The sequence below is a fragment of the Symphalangus syndactylus genome, chromosome 10 (assembly GCF_028878055.3).
Source record: "Symphalangus syndactylus isolate Jambi chromosome 10, NHGRI_mSymSyn1-v2.1_pri, whole genome shotgun sequence".
Classification (NCBI taxonomy): Eukaryota; Metazoa; Chordata; class Mammalia; order Primates; family Hylobatidae; genus Symphalangus; species Symphalangus syndactylus.
This window is the reverse complement of record NC_072432.2, coordinates 76,914,504-76,936,209: the sequence shown is the minus strand read 5'-3', so window position 1 is coordinate 76,936,209 and position 21,706 is coordinate 76,914,504. Positions and strand designations below refer to the sequence as shown.

Genomic DNA, 21,706 nt, shown 5'->3' with positions numbered 1-21,706 from the left:
AGCAAATTGCCCTTTTCAACAAATTATACTTACTGTCATTAAAAATGAGCTCTTAAAAAAAAGGGCTTACTATTCAGAGAGATACTTCTTTCAGAATTCAGATTTTGATGAAGAGAGATTCTTAAATATAACAACCTTACTACTTTTCAATCTCTCTCTTTCTCTTTTTCTTTTACCCCTGCTCAGTTCTCCCCTATATAAGAATGACTTATCTGATAGGTCAAATTGGGGAAAACTCACAAGCCTCCTATGGAACATAAGTTAGCTGCTAGTTCATGCTCTAAATCTTCCCATGTCATCTACAGTGCCCTCATGGGGAAGTTTGTCTGAGATCAGTTAGCCAAAGGTGGAGTCACTTTATCTCTGTTTAATGCTGAGGTTCACTGTGGGATTGAATATTTCACTTTCAATAATCATTAGGTTCCTGGAAAGATCTCAATGAATCATTATTTCTTTAACTTATCAACGCATAACTAGGTCATTTTAAAATTTCTATGTTTACAGTAAGTTTGTAACAAACATATTTGTAGCTATATTTTCATATATTTCTGTGATTTATGTCTCTAGACCAAATTTCTAAAATTGAATTTGCTTATACAAAGAGTTTTTGCGTATTTAAAATTTTTATAGGTATTTTCAAGGCACTGTCAATAATTTTCACTAATTTATACTCAGAACAATAACATAAAAAAATTTTTCTACTGTAACATCTGAAAAGCTATTTATATTTTTATTCATTTTATTTTCATGAGGTTGAGCAAAATCTTATATATTTATCGTGTGTCTATTTTTCTGCAAAAACGCCTGATAACACATTTTTCTTTTCTTTTTCTTTTTTTTTTTTTTTTTGGAGACACAGGCTGGAGTGCAATGATGTGATCTTGGCTCACTGCAACTTCTGCCTCCTGGGTTCAAGTGATTCTCCTGCCTCAGCCTCCTGAGTAGCTGGGATTACAGGTGCCCACCACCACACCTAGCTAATTTTTGTATTTTTAGTAGAGACGGGGTTTCACCATGTTGGTCAGGCTGGTCTTGAACTCCTGACCTCATGATCCGCCCGTCTTGGCCTCCCAAAGTGTTGGGATGACAGGCATGAGCCACTGCACACAGCAAGTTTTTCTATTTTTAAAAATATCTTTGCAAGAGATTCTTTTATGTTAACAAAGTGTGTTCTTTTTTTATCATATGTGTTACAAATGATATTTTGTTGTTTATTTGTGACTTGCTATACTCTGTGTCTTTAACATGCATATGTTTTGAAATTTTATGTAGTTAAATTTCTTATTGTTTTTTTTCTTTATGGCTTCAGCTTGTCAGGTTTAGAAACTCCTTTTTTTACTTCAAAGTTATACAATACTATTTTTTTAACTTCCACAATTTTCTCCACATTAAACAGTAAAGTGGGGTGGTATGATTAGCCTAGCTGTTTTCATATTTTCCTTTCTATAAAACTTGAACAATCTTTGAGGTTGGATCAGAAATAGTAGTAAATGAAGAAAGGTGAGCCACCTTGAACTCCTAAAAAAGCAAAAACACAAATGCAGAAAAATAAATGCATAAACAAACAGACGAAAAACATGGAAAAACGTAGGGGTCAGAAGCATCTGTGATACCTGTAATATGGAATAGTTGATAAATCTCTCTAAAAAAGGATGTTTTGGCCGGGTGCGGTGTCTCATGCCTGTAATCCCAGCACTTTGGGAGGCTGAGACAGGCAAATCACCTGAGCTAAGGAGTTCGAGACCAGCCTGACCAATGTGGGAAAATCTCATCTCTACTAAAACTACAAAATTAGCCAAACGTGGTAGTGGGCGCCTGTAATCCCAGCTACTCAGGAGGCTGAGTCAGGAGAATCACTTGAACCCAGGAGGCAGAGGTTGCAGTGAGCCGAGATCGCACCACTGCTTTCCAGCCTGCGGGACAAGAGCAAATCTCCGTATCAAAAAAAAAAAAGTATGATTCAAAAGATTACGTGTTTCTTGCTATATAATGCAGCTACAGAAGAAAAAGGCTCATAAAAGTGATGTTTTCCTTACTACTGAATGATTGAAAGATTGTATCTATTTTCATTTCGATTTGCTTCAATTTCTACCGTGGTTTTAAATATAATATCTACTTTATTTCAGCTCACTTGCCAATAATTCAGACTTATACAGGAATAGGCATTATCAGGTATTACCTGATAATATGCAAATATAATAAATGTTATTTTCAATATGCAATATTAAAGTCTAATTTGTAATCTACCATTGTAACTCTAGGAATTAGAGTAAAAATGAATTCTAATTTAAAAATTTTAATGAATTTAATACCTTGTATATGTTGAATGTTAATAATTACTATAATGGCTTACACTAAAATGTACAATTTTATAATCAGGACTTTGCATTCATTAGATTAAATACATAAATATAAAATATTCAACACTGAAAATATTATCGGAAAATTTGTATGACTTTGTTGAGTGACTAGAAGAAATAATGGAAAAAACAAAAGCAACTTAGGAAAAGTAGACGTATTTAACTACCTAAGCCTAGTTATACGATCTCATGCTATTCTATTTTGGTGTGGGAAACAATTCCCATAGAATATTATGGAGAACGTAACTGAAGAATAAATATTTAAAATCTATGTAATAGTTAAAGATTTAATATACCTAGCTGTTTAGAGAATGCCTCAAAGTGCTGAGAAAAAGATAAATCCACTTCCTAGTTGGAAAAAGATTTCAGTAGTCAATTTAAATTTGAGGAAAATCTACAGCCAAAAAATATGTGACAGGAATCTAAGCAATTTTTAAATAATTTCTGTATCAATGAGACATATATAATTTTATCTACCCATCATTTTGAATACCAATAGAAATACAATCTTCATTTTTGGTGGCAATTTGAGGAAATGAACACTCTTGTACATTGCTAGTAGAAATAATTATTGCTATAGCTTTTATGGAACGTAAATTGCCTTTATCTTTAACATTAAAAAAAGACCTACCACCTTATAATTTTTTCCCTAAATCTTACTTTTGTGAATCTTTCATATAGAAGTAAACAGAACATACATGAATACAGGTTAGATCGATTTATAGAGAAAAGAGAGAAAGAAATGGAGATACATATATGAATATATATATATATGTATATATACACACACACAGAACTATAGCTACGTATCAAGAGATAAATAGGCATACAGATGTATATTGCAGCATTAGTTTAGTGAAACAATATTGGTAAAAATTTTAATGTCTGCCAGTATTCATCATTAGGTATAAAAATCTTACATAATATTATGAAACTATTACAAAAAATAGGTACTTCAATATTATATACTGTAAATTTTTTAATAAAGCAAGCAACTGAAAAGTTAAGAATAATTTAAAGTATATGATTACACTTTGATAAAAATAGCAACATTTCTTAAGTGTTTATGTGTGTGTGTGTGTGTGTGTGTATTAGTGGTAACGAAAAAACATATCAGATTAATGACATTTGTTAAACGATACGTGGACAGTGTCACACGTTTCCCTGTGAAGAGAGTCCACTAACAGGCTTTGTGTGAGCAACAAGGCTGTTTATTTTACCTGGGTGCAGGTGGGCTGAGTCCGAAAAAGGAGTCAGCAAAGGGTGGTGGGATTATCATTAGTTCTTATAGGTTTGGGATAGGCGTACAAAGTACCTTCTTAAGGGTGGGGGAGAATATATTGTATCAGTTAGGGTGGGGCAGGAACAAATCACAATGCTGGAATGTCATCAGTTAAGGCTATTTTCAATTCTTTTGTGGATCTTCAGTTGCTTCAGGCCACCTGGATGTACACAGGCAGGTCACAGGGGATATGATGGCTTAGCTTGGGCTCAGAAGCCTGACAGGCAGGGGGTTCAGGAGTGGGAATTCTAGACCAACTGCTTACTTTGCTTTGCTTAAATGTTTACAGAGAATAGATTCCACAATTGTAGATTTTGGTAAGAAACATAATGTATGAAATGTGGAAAGAAAGATAAGTCAATATAATTGGAAAAAAAATAAATCAGAAATAAAGTTTTCCCTCTCTCCCTCCCTCCGTCCCTCCCTCCATTCTCTCCTCTCATCTTTTCTTTCTTTTTTTTCTCTGAGGCTGGAGTACACTGCAGTGGCATCATAGCTCACTGCAGCCTCAAACTCCTGGGGTCAAGCAATCTTCCCCCATCAGCCTCCCAAATAGTTGAGACTGTGGTACACGCCACTGCATCTGCTAATTTTTAAATTTTGTATAGAGTCGGTGTCTAGCTTTGTTGCTGAAGCTGGCCTTGAACTCCTAGACTCAAGTAATTCCCCTGTCTCAGCCTCACAATATGGCAGGATTATAGGCATAAGCCACTGTGCCCAGCCTTAAGAAGCTTTTTGAATAAATTATTATTATGATTACAAACAAATTGTTTTGGGTCTCTAACTTTGAACCTCTTATTTTTATTTTTAAAATTTACTTTAGAAGTAATAAGAAGTTTATAAATAAGAAAAAGATAATTCCATCATAAATAGATCATTTCCACTAAACTATTTGTGTAAAAATTTAAGAAGATGGCTGCTACTGCAAAATACGACAAAAATGTGTTTAACTTACATTGTATTTTTCTTCTATCTATGCTAGAATACATTCATCCTTATATTAGCTCCCAAGTTGAACTTAAAATATCTGGATGAAGGATTAATAATGTACTCTTTGCTTAGTTTGATTCAAACAAATTAGATAATAATGAAGTATTTGAATCCATTATCATTTTGAACTATTTTTTTCTCAATTAGGATGAATTAAAATGAAATCCTGCAATTCGTTAAAGTTTTCAAAAATTTATGTCTAAATCTTATTGAGATTCTAGTTGTTCGGCATAAGAGATTTGTAAAGCACATGCAATCCTTCATTTCCAGTCACAATTCCAACTTAGATAAGCCTGAAGCTGGTTCAGTTCAGAACCCCACCTGAAGCTGGTTCAGTTCAGAACCCCACCTAGAGATACTGGGGCTTCCACCACCACTACCTCCTCCTGCTACCCACCACTAGGTGCTAAGATACTAAACAGACAGGGAAAAGGAAAGGGGAAATAAAAAATAACATAGATTCATATGATAAAAATTTATCCCAGTCATCCAGTCTGAATGACAGATGAAAGCAGAACTGATTTGCTGTTTCCCTGAGCACCTTTCCCCAAAGTGCCAAATATCAATGTTTTTAAAGGTAGTATGTTGACAGGATAGTTATTAAAACTATAAAAGAAGAGGAAGTACATAAAAGTAAGACCTGGAGGCTGTCAAAAGATTGTGCTATTCTTCCCAATCAACCAATTTTACAGTCCTGTTGAGACCTGGCCTTTGGCTCAGTTCCTTGTTGATGAGACCCAGCTTTCCTATATCCACACACCTCTTTTCTACCCAAACCCTATAAAAGAATCCCTGAGGCTCCAAGGAACTCAGTTTAAAACAAAATACAAAAATTGCTGTCTTAGTTCAATGCACTCATTCAATAGATGAAGACATTTGAACTTAAATAGGTGAAGTATTTTACTGGAAGTTATGTGTCTTAGTCTATTCATAACAAACTGCCATAGACTGGGTGACTTCGAAACCAGATAATTTCTTGTGGTTCTGGAGCTGGAAAGTCCAAGAGCAAGGCACCAGATGAGGAAGCTGCCTTGAGTCCCTGATTCTTGGTTCATAGAGCACTGTCTCTCACTGTGTCCTCACAGGGTAAAAGGGGTGAGGATTTGTCTGGGCACTTTTATAAGGGCATGAATCCCTAATCACCTGATCAATTCTCAAAGTCCTTATTTTCAAATGACATCACATTGGGGATTAGGTTTCAGCATACAATATTTGCAAGCACATAAGCATTTAGTCTATAACATTATGTTTGGTAATGGGCAGAACTTAGCTTTGAACTCACGACCTCTGCATCTGGGTTTGGTTTTCTTTTCCAACATCAAGGTACATCGTAGGAACCTGTCCTAAATCTTAGTTCATCCTTATTTAAATAAAGAAAAGAAAATATTTAAAATTACCAGAGATAAAGTTTTAAGTAACCCACAAAACTTTCCACGTTAAGGATTTTGTGTTTTATGAATTATACTGTTGACTCAAACAACACAGATTTGAACTGTACAGGTTCATTTATACATGAATTTTTAAAAGTAAATATATTAGAACATGTTTCAAAGATTTGCAACAATTTGAAAAAAATAGCAGATGAGCCTAATAGCCTAGAAATATTTTAAAAATAAGAAAAAGTTAGGTATGTCATGAATGCATAAAATATATGTAAATACTAGTCTATTTTATCATTTACTACCATAAACTATGCACAAATCTATTATAAGAAATTAAAAATTATCAAAATGTATGGACACAAACACAGACTCTACATGGTGCCATTGGAAGTTGAGAGAAATGGAAACAATTGTAAAGATGCAATATATTAAATCATAACTGCATAAAATTAACCGCAGTACATACTATACTACTGTAATAATTTTGTCGTCACCTCCTGTGGCTCTTACGGTGAGCCCAAGTGTTGCAAGTATTCCCTTAAAGCACTGTGTGATGCTAACCGTCCCTGCATGAGAGGTTTGTCTCTCCAGTAAATTACTTATCACTGTAAAAAGTGATCCCTCACAGTTCTCGTGTATTTTTCATCATGTTTAGTGAAATACCGTAAACTTTAAATAACACCATGGAACCCATATGAAGTGCCACTAGTAATGCTGGAAGGGCTCCCAAGAAGCAGAGAAAAGTCATGACATTACAAGAAAAAGTTAAATTGCTAGATATATATCCTAGATTGAGGTCTGCAGGGCTGTTGTCTGCCACTTTAAGATTAATGAATCCAGGGGTGGAGCCAAGATGGCCGAATAGGAACAGCTGCGGGCTCCAGCTCCCAGCCCCAGCGACACAGAAGACGGGTGATTTCTGCATTTCTGCTTGAGGTACCGGTTTCATCTCACTAGGGAGTGCCTAACAGTGGGTGCAGGAAAGTCGGTGAAGTGCACTGTGCACGAGCCGAAGCAGGGCGAGGCATTGCCTCACTCGGGAAGCGCAAGGGGTCAGGGAGTTCCCTTTCCTAGTCAAAGAAAGGGGAAACAGACAGCACCTGGAATATCGGGTCAGTCCCATCCTAATACTGCGCTTTTCCAACGGGCCTGGAAAACGGCACACTAGGAGATTGTGTCCCGCACCTGGCTCAGAGGGTCCTATGCCCACGGAGTCTTGCTGATTGCTAGCACAGCAGTCTGAGATCAAACTGCAAGGCGGCAGCGAGGCTGGGGGAGGGGCGCCCACCATTGCCCAGGCTTGCTTAGGTAAAAAAGCAGCCAAGAAGCTCGAACTGGGTGGAGCCCACCACAGCTCAAGGAGGCCTGCCTGCCTCTGTAGGCTCCACCTCTGGGGGCAGGGCACAGACAAACAAAAACTCAGCAAGAATCTCCACAGACTAAAATGTCCCTGTCTGACTGACAGCTTTGAAGAGAGTAGTGGTTCTCCTAGCACGCAGCTGGAGATCTGAGAACGGACAGACTGCCTCCTAAAGTGGGTCCCTCACCTCTGAGCAGCCTAACTGGGAGGCACCTCCCCAGTAGGGACAGACTGACACCTCATTCAACCGGGTACTCCTCTGAGACAAAACTTTCAGAGGAACTATCAGACAGCTGAATTTGTGGTCTCACGAAAATCCGCTGTTCTGCAGCCACCGTTGCTGACACCCAGCCAAACAGGGTCTGGAGTGGACCTCTAGTAAACTTCAACAGACCTGCAGCTGAGGGTCCTGCCTGGTAGAAGGAAAACTAACAAACAGAAAGGACATCCACACCAAAAACCCATCTGTACATCACCATCATCAAAGACCAAAAGTAGATAAAACCACAAAGATGGGGAAAAAACAGAGCAAAAAAACTGGAAACTCTAAAAAACAGAGCACTTCTCCTCCTCCAAAGGAACGCAGTTCCTCACCAGCAACGGAACAAAGCTGGATGGAGGATGACTTTGATGAGTTGAGAGAAGAAGGCTTCAGACGATCAAACTACTCTGAGCTACGAGAGGAAATTCAAAACAATAGCAAAGAAGTTAAAAACTTTGAAAAAAAATTAGAAGAATGGATAACTAGAATAACCAATGGAGAGAAGGGCTCAAAGGAGCTGATGGAGCTGAAAGCCAAGTTTCAAGAACTACGCGAAGATTGCAGAAGCCTCAGTAGCAGATGAGATCAACTGGAAGAAAGGGTATCGCTGATGGAAGATGAAATGAATGAAATGAAGAGAGAAGGGAAGTTTAGAGAAAAAAGAATAAAAAGAAATGAACAAAGCCTCCAAGAAATTTGGGACTATGTGAAAAGACCAAACCTATGTCTGATTGGTGTACCTGAAAATGATGGGGAGAATGGAACCAAGTTGGAAAACACTCTGCAAGATATTATCCAGGAGAACTTCCCCAATCTAGCAAGGCAGGCCAGCATTCAGATTCAGGAAATACAGAGAACGCCACAAAGACACTCCTAGAGAAGGGCAACTCCAAGACACATAATTGTCAGATTCACCAAAGTTGAAATGAAGGAAAAAATGTTAAGGGCAGCCAGAGAGAAAGGTCAGGTTACCCACAAAGGGAAGCCCATCAGACTAACAGCTGATCTCTCAGCAGAAACTCTACAAGCCAGAAGAGAGTGGGGGCCGATATTCAACATTCTTAAAGAAAAGAATTTTCAACCCAGAATTTCCTATCCCGCCAAACTAAGCTTCATAAGTGAAGCAGAAATAAAATACTTTACAGACAAGCAAACGCTGAGTGATTTTGTCACCACCAGGCCTGCCCTAAAAGAGCTCCTGAAGGAAGCACTAAACATGGAAAGGAACAACCGGTACCAGCCACTGCAAAAACATGCCAAATTGTAAAGACCATCGAGGCTAGGAAGAAACTATAGCAACTAACGAGCAAAATAACCAACTAACATCATAATGACAGGATCAGATTCACACATAACAATATTAACATTAAATGTAAATGGGCTAAATGCTCCAATCAAAAGACACAGACTGGCAAACTGGATAAGGAGTCAGGACCCATCAGTGTGCTGTATTCAGGAAACTCATCTCACGTGCAGAGACACACATAGACTCAAAATAAAGGGATGGAGGACGATCTATCAAGCAACTGGAAAACAAAAAAAGGCAGGGGATGCAATCCTAGTCTCTGATAAAATAGACTTTAAACCAACAAAGATCAAAAGAGACAAAGAAGGCCATTACATAATGGTAAAGGGATCAATTCAACAAGAAGAGCTAACTATCCTAAATATATATGCACTCAACACAGGAGCACCCAGATTCATAAAGCAAGTCCTCAGTGACCTACAAAGGGACTTAAACTCCCACACAATAATAATGGGAGATTTTAACACCCCACTGTTCAGCATTAGACAGATCAATGAGACAGAAAGTTAACAAGGATATCCAGGAATTGAACTCAGCTCTACATAAAGTGGACCTAATAGACATCTACAGAACTCTCCACCCCAAGTCAACAGAATATACATTTTTTTCAGCACCACACCACACCTATTCCAAAATTGACCACATAGTTGGAAGTAAAGCTCTCCTCAGCAAATTTAAAAGAACAGAAATTATAACAAACTGTCTCTCAGACCACAGTGCAATCAAACTAGAACTCAGGATTAAGAAACTCACTCAAAACCGCTCAACTACATGGAAACTGAACAACCGGCTCCTGAATGACTATTGGGTACATAATGAAATGAAGGCAGAAATAAAGACGTTCTTTCAAACCAACGAGAACAAAGACACAACATACCAGAATCTCTGGGACACATTCAAAGCAGTGTGTAGAGGGAAATTTATAGCACTAAATGCCCACAAGAGAAAGCAGGAAAGATCCAAAATTGACACCCTAACATCACAATTAAAAGAACTAGAAAAGCAAGAGCAAACACATTCAAAAGCTAGCAGAAGGCTAGAAATAACTAAAATCAGAGCAGAACTGAAGGAAATAGAGACACAAAAAACCCTTCAAAAAATTAATCAATCCAGGAGCTGGTTTCTTGAAAAGATCAACAAAATTGATAGACCGCTGGCAAGACTAATAAAGAAGAAAAGAGAGAAGAATCAAATAGATGCAATAAAAAAAGAAAAAGGGGATATCACCACCGATCCCACAGAAATACAATCTACCATCAGAGAATACTACAAACACCTCTATGCAAATAAACTAGAAAATCTAGAAGAAATGGATAAATTCCTCGACAAATACACCCTCCCAAGACTAAACCAGGAAGAAGTTGAATCTCTGAATAGACCAATAACAGGCTCTGAAATTGTGGCAATAATCAATAGCTTACCAACCAAAAATAGTCCAGGACCTGATGGATTCACAGCTGAATTCTACCAGAGGTACAAGGAGGAACTGGTACCATTCCTTCTGAAACTATTCCAATCGATAGAAAAAGAGGGAATCCTCCCTAACACATTTTATGAAGCCAGCATCGTCCTGATACCAAAACCTGGCAGAGACATAACCAAAAAAGAGAATTTCAGACCAATATCCTTGATGAACATTGATGCAAAAATCCTCAATAAAATACTGGCAAACTGAATCCAGCAGCACATCAAAAAGCTTATCCACCATGATCAAGTGGGCTTCATCCCTGGGATGCAAGGCTGGTTCAACATATGCAAATCAATAAATGTAATCCAGCATATAAACAGAACCAAAGACAAAAACCACATGATTATCTCAATAGATGCAGAAAAGGCCTTTGACAAAATTCAACAACCCTTCATGCTAAAAACTCTCAATAAATTAGGTATTGATGGGACATATCTCAAAATAATAAGAGCTATCTATGACAAACCCACAGCCAATATCATACTGAATGGGCAAAAACTGGAAGCATTCCTTCTGAAAACTGGCACAAGACAGGGATGCCCTCTCTCACCGCTCCTATTCAACATAGTGCTGGAAGTTCTGGCCAGAGCAGTCAGGCAGGAGAAGGAAATAAAGGGTATTCAATTAGGAAACGAGGAAGTCAAATTGTCCCTGTTTGCAGATGACATGATTGTATATCTAGAAAACCCCATTGTCTCAGCCCAAAATCTCCTTAAGCTGATTAGCAACTTCAGCAAAGTCTCAGGATACAAAATTAATGTACAAAAATCACAAGCATTCTTGTACACCAATAACAGACAAACAGAGAGCCAAATCATGAGTGAACTCCCATTCACAATTGCTTCAAAGAGAATAAAATACCTAGGAATCCAACTTACAAGGGATGTGAAGGACCTCCTCAAGGAGAACTACAAACCACTGCTCAATGAAATAAAAGAGGATACAGAAAAATGGAAGAACATTCCATGCTCATGGGTTGGAAGAATCAATATCGTGAAAATGGCCATACTGCCCAAGGTAATTTATAGATTCAATGCCATCCCCATCAAGCTACCAATGACTTTCTTCACAGAATTGGAAAAAGTACTTTAAAGTTCATATGGAACCAAAAAAGAGCCCGCATCGCCAAGTCAATCCTAAGCCAAAAGAACAAAGCTGGAGGCATCACGCTACCTGACTTTAAACTATACTACAAGGCTACAGTAACCAAAACAGCATGGTACTGGTACCACAACAGAGACATAGATCAATGGAACAGAACAGAGCCCTCAGAAATGATGCTGCATAGCTACAACTATCTGATCTTTGACAAACCTGACAAAAACAAGAAATGGGGAAAGGATTCCCTATTTAATAAATGGTGCTGGGAAAACTGGCTAGCCATATGTAGAAAGCTGCAACTGGATCCCTTCCTTACACCTTATACAAAAATTAATTCAAGATGGATTAAAGACTTATATCTTAGACCTAAAACCATTAAAATCCTACAAGAAAACCTAGGCAATACCATTCAGGACATAGGCATGGGCAAGGACTTCATGTCTAAAACACCAAAAGCAATGGCAACAAAAGCCAAAATTGACAAATGGGATCTCATTAAACTAAAGAGCTTCTGCACAGCAAAAGAAACTATCATCAGAGTGAACAGGCAACCTACAGAATGGGAGAAAATTTTTGCAACCTATTCATCTGACAAAGGGCTAATATCCAGAATCTACAATGAACTCAAACAAATTTACAAGAAAAAAACAAACAACCCCATCAAAAAGTGGGCAAAGGACATGAACAGACACTTCTGAAAAGAAGACATTTATGCAGCCAAAAAACACATGAAGAAATGCTCATCATCACTGGCCATCAGAGAAATGCAAATCAAAACCACCGTGAGATACCATCTCACACCAGTTAAAATGGCCTTCATTAAAAAATCAGGAAACAACAGGTGCTGGAGAGGATGTGCAGAAATAGGAACACTTTTACACTGTTGGTGGGACTGTAAACTAGTTCAACCATTGTGGAAGTCAGTGTGGTGATTCCTCAGGGATCTAGAACTAGAAATACCATTTGACCCAGCCATCCCATTACTGGGTATATACCCAAAGGACTATAAATCATGCTGCTATAAAGACACATGCACACGTATGTTTATTGCGGCACTATTCACAATAGCAAAGAGTTGGAACCAACCCAAATGTCCAACAACGATAGACTGGATTAAGAAAATGTGGCACATATACACCATGGAATACTCTGCAGCCATAAAAAATGATGAGTTCATGTCCTTTGTAGGGACATGGATGAAACTGGAAAACATCATTCTCAGTAAACTATCGTAAGAACAAAAAACCAAACACCGCATGTTCTCACTCATAGGTGGGAATTGAACAATGAGGACTTATGGACACAGGAAGGGGAACGTCACACTCTGGGGACTGTTGTGGGGTGGGGGGAGGGGGGAGGGACAGCATTAGGAGATACACCTAATGCTAAATGACGAGTTAATGGGTGCAGGAAATCAACATGGCACATGGATATATATGTAACAAACCTGCACATTGTGCACATGTACCCTAAAACCCTAAAGTATAATAATAATAAAAAAAAAGATTAATGAATCCAGCATAAGGACTATTGTAAAAAAAAGAAAAGGAAATTCATGAAGCCATCCTGCAGCTATGCCAGTAGGCATGAAAACTTGCACTTTTTGTGAAATACAAGATATGCGTGAATTGACTGTTCATGTTATCAGTAAAACTTCCAGTCAACAGCAGGCTATTAAGTTTGGGATTAGTCAAAAATTATGTGCAAATGTTTGACTATTTCCAAGGGAAGAGTTGGTGTCCCAACTCCCATGTTCTTCATGGGTGAACTGTAGTTATACTGTCTGAAATGTGTTTCGAGAATGTTGATAATATTTTGTTTCTTGAACTGCATGTGTATAGCTTGTGACATTCTCTGAGCTGTAGACTTAGGATTTTTGCAGTTCTTTGTATCTATTTTGTACTTTAATTAAAAAGTTAAAAAATAGTGACTTTGTTAATACAGAAATTGCTATAGTATGGACTCATGGGAAAACCACAAAACTTTAATTCGTCTACCCTGTGAAATATTACTGAATTGTTCTATATCTAAAGATCTGCAACTCTGAAAGGAAAACTGGAATTATTTTGAATATTGCATGAAAGAATCCACATTAAGTACCTAGCATGGCGCAGGGCATAGCAGATTTTCAATACAGTGTAATTCTCCTTAATAAATTTGTAATTTTAATTCTGTTTCAAAGAAGCACTAAGTAATAAAAGGAGTGTAGTCATTGTGGTTTAATTTTTAGGTCTAGCAAATATTAGTTTTCTTTAATTTTTGGAGTTTAGAGTAATCTATAATAGTAAATGTTTACCTGAAATATCCTTCTGTACTTAATGTTCCTTAATTCATGGCCTTATTAGATTGATAACTGATGACTGATTCACTGACTTATTCATTTATTTATTCATTACTTGTACAGTATTTACTGAGTGTATTAATCAGTGTTCTCCAAAGATACAGAACAAATAGAATATGTGTATGTGTGTGTGTTGGCGGCAGGGTAAGGAGAGGGAGAGAGAGAGAGAGAGAGAGAGAGAGAGAGACACTGTAAAGCTTTAGTTCATAAGGCTATGGGAGCTAGCAAGTCTGAAATCTTTACGACAGGTTGGCAGGCTGGAGACCCTGGAAAGAATTCTTGTTGCACTTCAAGTCTAAAGGCAGTTTGGAGGCAGAATTCCTTCATCCTCAGGGGACCTCAGTCTTTTTCTCTCAAAGCCTTCAACTGATTGAATGAGGCTCACTCACTCTTATTATGGAGGGTAATCTTCTTTACTCAAAGTCTACTGATTTAAATGTTAATCACATTTTAAAAATATCTTCATGGCAACATCTGCTATTTGACCAGACATCTGGGCACCATAGCCTAGCAATGTTGACACATAACATTAACCATCACACTGAGTTTTAAATATAAGAAGCATGGCTGAGAACTAAAAATCTGTTGAGCACATAACCTAGTACTGGAAACTGAAAGGGAAGGAAAGGGGAAAAGAGGGACAGACACAGGTCAACTGACTAGATCACAATAGGAAAAGCGAAATAACAGATCCTTGCCAAACGTCAAGGGAGCTGAGAGTAGGAAGTGAATAATTTTGCCTGAATAGGATACGAGGTGCACTGATGCTCAAGATGCTTTCCTCTCATCCAGAAATTTCGCCCAGAGGAGAAATAGCTCCAGTCAGAGAGAAATTTAAAGAGATGTATGAAGCTCCACCTTGGGGCTCATGTGGAACTTGTTCTAGGCTTGGTTCCAAAATTTTTGCAAACTTAAGCTGGGATTCAATTTTACAGTGAAATTGAATATGCATTGGGATCTTTCTTGGTTTGAGGCGTAGTCTTTAAAAATCTCCATCCCCCAGATAGATCTTATTTTATAAGCATCATATACAACTATTTGTTTGATTAAATATGCAGAGTTTTTGAAAGCCTTTTATAAATTGCTTTACTCTGTGAGCTATCCAGTTTTTCCATCTGAAATGTTCATAGTAGAATCTTCAGCAAATCACAAAGTTTTTGGTTGCAGGATTTGGCAGCCAAATTCACTCTGAGCACAAGGGGCTCTTCAGCACACTGCATTAGAGAAACAGTTATACACCCTAAGGGTTTTCAGAGTTTCTTTGTTCAGCAAAGAATTGAATCATATTCCTGAAAGTGGATCTCTTTCTTTCAAGACCAAGTTTAAATGATCATTGACAAATCAAGCTAGACACTAATTAACTCTCCTAATGACATTAATGCATTTTATATGTATTAATGTTTATATCACAAGAGACACACTGTCAATCTAGATTTCACAAAGGAATGTTACATACCTTCCAACTGTTGAGTATTGGAAAAAATTTCTAGGATCTCTATCTCATCCTAAACTATTCTCCGTCTGGCTGGCTGTGGTTTGGCCCGTTGGCTTCCTAATCTCCAAATCTTTTCAAGACTACAAAGGTCATATGAAAGTCTTTGTACTTTCTGCCCCATTGGACCTGGAATGTTATTTGTTTGTTTCTTCCATAACTTGCATCTCCACATTCTTCATATATTAACTTTTGTTTTACCTGCTGAGAAAAACTGTCTTTGACCAGCCCATCCACTGCAAGCCTCTCACCACTCATTTCTCATCTATGGGCCACTGCTCTCATGCTCTTTGTAGCCATTGGGGTTCACATAATAATCTTAAGTTATATTGCTTATTTATTTATCTATTCATATAACATTTTTTTTTTCCACTAGGAAATTTGCTTCACTAGAATAAGGAACTTGCCTGGCCTTTTTTCCTTTTTTTTTAACAGCTGTATGCTTAACACAAAATATGTACAAATTTATGTTTGTTGATGAAATAGTGGAAACAAAACAATGTGGCCCTGATAGTCAAACAAAATGTTATTTAAAGTGAAGTTCTTAAAAAGTGAGGTCAGGGGTACAATTATAGCTTCTGTTTTATTTTAAGTGAGCTATCAATTATAGATACCAGTCTCCAAAGTGAATGTGAGATAAATGCCACACCCAAATTTAAAAGAGAAATAGTCCCTATCTTTGGATCCTTTGGCCATATTGATACAAAAATGTGTGGGGTGCCCCCCAGAATTGTAGGGAAGGCAAGAAGACTGTGAAGAGATACACGTGTATATCTCTTCCCCCTTTTCCTGTGGATGTGGCTTTCTGTTAGCCAAGCTGCAGTGATTGTTATCTCTCTTCTGGGTCTAGCTACCAAGCAAGTCTACTTGGCTCTGAGGTGGTACTGGGGGTTGTCTGCACGAAGTCCTGTGATGTGAAATGTCTATGGGTCTCTCAGCTGTAGATGCCAGCACCTGTTCCAGTGGAGGTGGCATGGCCGTGAAATGGACTCTATAACGGTTCTTCGCTTAGGTGGTTTAATGCTCTATTTTTGTGCTGGTTGGCACCCTGCCGGGAACTGGTGCTTTCCCGGGAGCATCCGATGTGGTAGTATGGGGAGGAACAGGTGGTGGGTAGGGCCCTAGAACTCCCACGATTATATACCCTTTGTCTTCAGCTACCCCAGTGGATAGGGAAGGCCCACCAGGTGGGAGCAGGGCTAGATGAGTCTGAGCTCAGACTCCTTGGGTGGGTCTTGCTGCAGCTGCTGTGGGGGATGGTGATGAGGTTCCCAGGTCAATGGAGTTGTGTACCCAGGAGGATTATGGCAGCCTCTGCTGAGTCATGCAGGGAAGTGGGGGAGAACCAGCAGTCACAGGCCTCACCCAACTCCCACGCAATCCGATGTGCTGGTCTCACTCCCACCGTACCCGCCCCTAACAGCCCTGAGTCTGTTTCCAAGTGGTGGGTGAGCCATGCTTGAGAACTTGCCCCAAGCTACCCGCCTCCCGGCTGCAAAAGACCAGGGCTTTGGTTCTTCCTTTGCCTATGGAGTCTGCACACCAGATTCACACTCTCCCTTAAGTTCCGGCCAGGAGGCTTCTCGTCTGGTTCAAATTATTACAAAGTTCACCTGGAGATTTCCTTCTCCCTGTGGGGTTTATCCCCGGGCTCCTCTGGCCACTGTCCTGAAGGATCCCTGTGCTGCCAGGCAGGAATGGCCTGCGTGGGGAACCAGCGAGCTCCCAGCGCCTTTCCTGCTGCTGCTTCTACCCCCCGTATTTCACTTCTCTCTGTAGATTGACTCAGCTCCAGGTAAGGTCAGAAACTTCTCCCACAAACAGACCTTCAGTTTCCCCAGTGGGGGTGTGTGTTTGGGAGGGTAGGATCTCCATTTCACAGTTGGGGCACTCACAGTATTTGGGGTGTCTCCCGGGTCCTGCAGGAGCAGTCTGCTTCCTTCTGAGGGTCTGTGGGTCCTCTTGGGATTCCTGGCTTGTTCTTGCAGTAGATCTGGAGCTAAAATCTGTGATGCAAGCCTCCACGCGCTGCTCTGTCTGACTGAGTTGGAGCTGCAATTTAGTCCTGCCTTTTGGCCATGATCCACACAACTTTTTCTTATCTCAAAAAGTTTTAATTTTGAATGAAGATTAAAGCACTTTGGCAATAGGTGAATTGTATTTGCCACTAGGGAAATGTCTGTTGATTACGAAGAAGCAGAGATTATGGGATCTGACTCAATTTGTATCCACAGGCAGAAGATTACCCCCAATGTATAAGTTTTAAGGCATCATTTAGATGCAGAAATACATTTGTGTATTTATCTCATCTCAAGAATCAAGTATTTCAACATACCAGTTATAGGCAGTTCTGTTATCCCAATTATTCCTTTAGAATCTACGGCAGAATTTATCTCCCTTTCAATTAATTCTCCATGCAGCAGCTATATATGTGTGTGTGTGTGTGTGTCTGTGTGTGTGTGTATTATTATTATTTTTTTTTTGAGATGGAGTTTTGCTTTTGTTGCCCAGGCTGGAGTTCAATGGCATGATCTTGGCTCACCGCAACCTCCACCTCCTGGGTTCAAGCTATTCTCCTGCCTCAGCCTCCCAAGTAGCTGGGATTACAGGCATGCACCACCAGGCCCGGCTACTTTTGTATTTTTAGTAGAGACCAGGTTTCTCTATGTTGCTCAGGCTGGTCTTGAACTCCCAACCTCTGGTGATCTGCCCACTTCGGCCTCCCAAAGTGCTGGGATTACAGGCATGAGCTACTGCGCTCAGTGCCGCAGCTATATTTTAAAAACTCAAATTAGATTATGAGAATTCCCTGCTTAAAAATTTCTAATTGCCTTTAAGTGCTTTTATAATAAAATTTAATCTCCTTGACCATAGCATATAGGGTCTACATATTTTGGCTGGTTGCCCAATTCATTGACCATATTTATTCTAACTCACCTCCCCCCACCCCCCTAACTCCCACCCCTAACTTCTGTTCTTCAATCACATTGCCTTTTTTAAAATTCTTAAAACATGTCAGGCTTATTTCTACCTGAGAATGCTGTTTCTCCACCCTGAAATGTTCTGGTTCCAGAATTTCTCATGACTGTATCCTCAGACACTCAGGTCTTAGCACAAATCATCCCTTCATAATGAGGCCTTTGATGACCTCATAATTTAACCTAGACACTTCATCCCTGACCTCCCTGGAGACTGCTCTACCATTCTTTATTTTATCAACTGGCTTTATTTTCTTCATATGATTTATTATTAAGTGAGATTATTTACTTATTTTTTTCCTGCTTTGGTGTGTGTCTTCCATTAGGCTATAAACTCCATGACAGTGAAGAAATTTGTTTTACTTAACAATAAATATCTTAGGACATAGCATGTGCTCAATAAATTTTATTGAATGAAGAAGGAAAACAAAAGCACGTCTTTAAACATTAAATTATATAGTTGAATTTTTTTTAAAAAAACAACATGATTGTGATTTCGAGAAATGGACTATGTATATAAGATTTACTAGTTTGTTTGGTTTTGATGCCATGGTAGTTTAAAACGTAGTGTTTTTATTTGAGGGATCGTTCAATTTTTACTGCTTAGACTGTTCTTTTAGTCATTCATAGGATATGCTAGATATATTGATAAAATATTTAAAAATTAAACATCATGAATTTTTTACATAATTTCAAATATTTAAGTCTTTTAAAACAAGGTAGACTTATGCTTATCCAAAATGGTTGGCCAGTAAGATACTCCAGTCCATGGAAAATTTTGATTAATTGGGGCTTATCATATATAATGGCTATTAATAAGTAATTTCTGGAATCAGGTGAAAGAAATCAATTTCAAACTGCATGTAGGTTAACCTGTTGTTTTGATGGCTCTAAATGCACTTTAGAATCTTGCTGAACATCCTAATGGAACAATGTAGAATCACAGATATTGGTGCTACACAGGGGCTTGGCATCCTTCACATTCTTAAGGGATATCTTATTCCTACTTCTCACTTTCCAGTAAGTAAAATATTACCACAGGTGTTGGAGAAGTGGTGGTGATGTTGGAGAAGGGAAGAAGGGAACAATGAATCTCATGTTTTCTATCTTTGTAGTGAAAATGCTGCATTATCTTTTTTTTTAATTGTTATTATACTTTAAGTTTTAGGGTACATGTGCACAACGTGCAGGTTTGTTACATATGTATACATGTGCCATGTTGGTGTGCTGCACCCACTAACTCGTCATTTAGCATTAAGTATATCTCCTAATGCTATCCCTCCCTCCTCCCCCAACCCCACAACAGTCCCCAGTGTGTGATGCTCCCCTTCCTGTGTCCATGTGTTCTCATTGTTCAATTCCCACCTATGAGTGAGAACATGCGGTGTTTGGTTTTTTGTCCTTTCGATAGTATGGTGAGAATGATGGTTTCCAGCTTCATCCATGTCCCTACAAAGGACATGAACTCATCATTTTTTATGGCTGCATAGTATTCCATGGTGTATATGTGCCACATTCTCTTAATCCAGTCTATCATTGTTGGACATTTGGTTTGGTTCCAAGTCTTTGCTATTGTGAATAGTGCCGCAATAAACACACATGTGCATGTGTCTTTATAGCAGCATGATTTATAATCCTTTGAGTATATACCCAGTAATGGGATGGCTGGGTCAAATGGTATTTCTAGTTCTAGATCCCTGAGGAATCACCACACTGACTTCCACAATTGTTTAACTAGTTTACAGTCCCACCAACAGTGTAAAAGTGTTCCTGTTTCTCCACATCCTCTCCAGCACCTGTTGTTTCCTGACTTTTTAATGATTGCCATTCTAACTGGTGTGAGATGGTATCTCATTGTGGTTTTGATTTGCATTTCTCTGATGGCCAGTGATGATGAGCATTTTTTCATGTGTTTTTTGGCTGCATAAATGTCTTCTTTTGAGAAGAGTCTGTTCATATCCTTTGCCCACTTTTTGATGGGGTTATTTGTTTTTTTCTTGTAAATTTGTTTGAGTTCATTGTAGATTCTGGATATTAGCCCTTTGTCAGATGAGTAGGTTGCAAAAATTTTCTCCCATTCTGTAGGTTGCCTGTTCACTCTGATGGTAGTTTCTTTTGCGGTGCAGAAGCTCTTTCATTTAATTAGATCCCATTTGTCAATTTTGGCTTTTGTTGCCATTGCTTTTGGTGTTTTAGACATGAAGTCCTTGCCCATGCCTATGTCCTGAATGGTGTTGCCTAGGTTTTCTTCTAGGGTTTTTATGGTTTTAGGTCTAACATGTAAGTCTTTAATCCATCTTGAATTAATTTTTGTATAAGGTGTAAGGAAGGGATCCAGTTTCAGCTTTCTACATGTGGCTAGCCAGTTTTTCCAGCACCATTTATTAAATAGGGAATCCTTTTCCCATTGCTTGCTTTTGTCAGGTTTGTCAAAGATCAGATAGTTGTAGATATGTGGCATTATTTCTGAGGGCTCTGTTCTGTTCCATTGGTCTATATCTCTGTTTTGGTACCAGTACCATGCTGTTTTGGTTACTGTAGCCTTGTAGTATAGTTTGAAGTCAGGTAGTGTGACACCTCCAGCTATGTTCTTTTGGCTTAGGACTGACTTGGCAATGCGGGCTCTTTTTTGGTTCCATAGAGCTTTAAAGTATTTTTTTCCAATTCTGTGAAGAAAGTCATTGGTAGCTTGATGGGGATGGCATTGAATCTGTAAATTACCTTGGGCAGTAGATATTGATTCTTCCTACCCGTGAGCATGGAATGTTCTTCCATTTGTTTGTATCCTCTTTTATTTCATTGAGCAGTGGTTTGTAGTTCTCCTTGAAGAGGTCCTTCACGTCCCTGGTAAGTTGGTTTCCTAGGTATTTTATTCTCTTTGAAGCAATTGTGAATGGGAATTCACTCATGATTTGGCTCTCTGTTTGTCTGTTATTGGTGTACAAGAATGCTTGTGATTTTTGCACATTGATTTTGTATCCTGAGACTTTGCTGAAATTGCTTATCAGCTTAAGGAGATTTTGGGCTGAGACAATGGGGTTTTCTAGATATACAATCATGTCATCTGCAAACAGGGACAATTTGACTTCCTCTTTTCTGGATTGAATGCCCTTTATTTCCTTCTGCCTGATTGCCCTGGCCAGAACTTCCAACATTTTGTTGAATAGGAGTGGTGAGAGAGGGCATCCCTGTCTTATGCCAGTTTTCAAAGGGAATGCTTCCAGTTTTTGCCCATTCAGTATGATATTGGCTGTGGGTCTGTCATAGATAGCTCTGATTATTTTGAGATATGTCCCACCAATACGTAATTTATTGATAGTTTTTAGCCTGAAGGGCTGTTGAATTTTGTCAAAGGCCTTTTCTGCATCTATTGAGATAATCATG

General features: G+C 38.6%; 1 long non-coding RNA gene across 3 annotated transcripts in view; it reads right to left on the bottom strand.

The window, feature by feature from the left end:
• The window catches only part of LOC134731644 (uncharacterized), a 102,779-nt gene extending 84,332 nt beyond the window's left edge, over positions 1–18,447 (bottom strand). The window contains exons 1-3 of one of the 3 annotated variants that reach the window (XR_010114093.1): positions 18,376–18,411; positions 17,240–17,523; positions 5,918–5,992 (exon numbers count right to left, since the gene is read on the bottom strand). This is a non-coding gene — a long non-coding RNA (uncharacterized lncRNA). Of the gene's footprint in view, positions 1–5,917; positions 5,993–15,308; positions 15,389–17,239; positions 17,524–18,375 lie in introns of those variants that run through there. The other 2 variants (XR_010114094.1, XR_010114092.1) reach the window with 2 other exon arrangements.
• Positions 18,448–21,706: the final 3,259 nt, after the last annotated feature.